This window comes from Hylobates moloch, unplaced genomic scaffold (genome assembly GCF_009828535.3).
Source record: "Hylobates moloch isolate HMO894 unplaced genomic scaffold, HMol_V3 SCAFFOLD_7, whole genome shotgun sequence".
NCBI classification, from domain to species: Eukaryota; Metazoa; Chordata; class Mammalia; order Primates; family Hylobatidae; genus Hylobates; species Hylobates moloch.
The window spans coordinates 133,638,259-133,640,664 of record NW_026652282.1 but is presented as its reverse complement, the minus strand read 5'-3'; positions in this window follow the sequence as shown (position 1 = coordinate 133,640,664).

The window sequence follows — 2,406 nt, the reverse complement described above, 5'->3', positions numbered from 1 at the left end:
CCCATTGTGACCTCGTCCATCTTCAAGGCCTTGATGCTGATGACAGATTTCTGTCTTCCAGTCCTGACCTGTTCCTTCATGAAAATGGGCCCAGTAGCCCGTCCAAGCCAGAACTGGACTTTTAGCCCCCACCCCCTGCCAGCTCTGCCCTTTCCCTCATCCCCAGTTGCTTAAGCCAAAACGGATTCCTCTTCCTCTCATGATCCAAACTCCTGAGTCCCTTCAGCTTTTGCCTAGACTGCACAGTGACCTCCTTGCTGCTTTCACACTGGAGAGTGAGGACTCCCTGTGATCTACTCTCCACACGGCAGCCGGTGTCATCTGGTAAACCTTTGCTGAAACCCTCCCATGCCCTTCAGTTACCCTGGGAACCTGAACTCATCCTCAGCCTGGCTCGCAGAGCCCTCATGCCACTGGGACATCACGTTATGTCCCTCTCCTGCTGGTCCGCTGCACCCAGCCGCACCACATGCCGGCCGCACCACACACACGCTGGCCTTTTGGCCCTTCCTCGAACACACGGCGCTTGTCCTTGTTGTCCCCTCATCTTTGCATGGCCGATTTCTTTTTGTCATTCAGCCCTAAGTTTAAACTTTCAACAGTTCTAAGTATATCACCTTCTTCATCTTAAAGTCCTCATCCTAAATCACACTGCGCTGTTTTAACTCCCTTGCTTGGCAGTCCAAACGGCCTCATTTATTCTGCTTTGTTTTCTCTCTCCTTCCACCAGAGGGAGAGCAGAGGCCTCCTCCAGCTCAGTCAGGCACCATCCCCCGGAACAGCGGTCCCCAACCTTTTTGGCACCAGGGACTGGTTTTGTGGAAGACAAGTTTTCCACAGACGGGGATGGGGCGTGGGATGACGGTTCGGGGATGAAACTGTTCCACTTCACATCATCAGGCATTAGTTAGATGCTCATAAGGAGCACACAACCTAGATCCCTCGCACACACAGTTCACAATAGGGTTTGCGCTCCTGTGAGAATCTAAGGCCGCCGCTGATCTGACAGGAGGCAGAGCTCAGGCGGTCACGTGAGCAATGGGGAGCAACTGATGAAGCGCCATCAGGATTTCTCTGTCAATATTTTTGGAGACCATACCCTGTCACCATAAATGCTGCTTGGTAGAAATGACTGCATTAATGTGATAGAGATAACACAGAAAACCCATGGTAGAGAGCATGGCGACTAACTTGGAGGGACTAATTTTTGTCTTTTTTTTTTTTTTTTTTTTTTCGTTTTTGCAGAGATGCAGGTATTGTCATGTCGCCTGGGCTGGTCTCAAACTCCTGGATTCAAGCAATCCTCCCGCCTGTGCCTCCCTAAGTGTTGGGATTACAGGCATGAGCCACTACCTCCTGCCAGCATGGGGGGACTTCTTATAAGCATTTTTATTTATTTATTTGGAATTCAGATGGATAGATCATGTTGGCCTGATAATGTATGTGCAAGAGCACAGACTCTGGGGTCTCATGGACAAGCCCCACTCTGCCCCTTGCTTAATGTCTCCGAGCCTTAGTTTCCTCATCTGTAAAAAGGGCAGAAATGCCATCCGTGTGCAGCAGAGTACTGATGAAAGGATGGATGCAATGCTCTTACGGCAGAGCCCGACCCAAGGAAGGCACAAGGAAAAACCACGAAAGCAATTCCAGTTTACACCACGCCCCAAACTGGATTTTCCATTCGACTATAATTCCTCCCAATAAGGGCTCAAAATGTTGTCTAAGGAAAGTCGATTAGTTGTTGCCCAGGGCTGGAGGAGTTGGGGGAAACGGGTAGTGACTGCTGATGGAGACAGGGTTTCCTTTTGGGATGATGAGAATGTCCTGAAGCTGGTCATGCTGATGGTTGCACGTATCTATGAACATACTAAAAACCATCGAATTGTACACTTTAGACATGTGAATTGTGTAGCACATTTCACATGTGTAGCACACTGGTGAATTAAACCTCAAGTTTATATGAATTGTGTAGCACATTAGTGAATTAAACCTCAAGTTGTTATTTTTAAAATGTTGTCTAAGACACCTGTGCGCCTCCTGTAAGCTCCCATGAAAATGCAAATGAAGACACAGAAGAAGATCAACATTGAACATTTATATCCTCTCCTAAAGCTGTGTTTGACAGGTGACCTTTTTTTCCCCCCTTCCTTCCTCCCTTCCTTCCTTCCTTCCTTTCTTCCTCCCTTCCTTCCTCTTCCTTATTCCTTCCTTCCTTACTTCACTCCCTCTTCCTTATTCCTTCCTTCCTTCTTTCCGTCTTCCTTATTCCTTTCTTCGTTCCTTCCTCCCTTCCTTCCTTCCCTCCTTCCTTTTTTCCTTATTCCTTCCTTTCCTCCCTCCTTCCCTTCCTTCCTTCCTTCCTTCCTTCCTTCCTTCCTTCCTTCCTTCTTCCTTATCCCTCCCTCC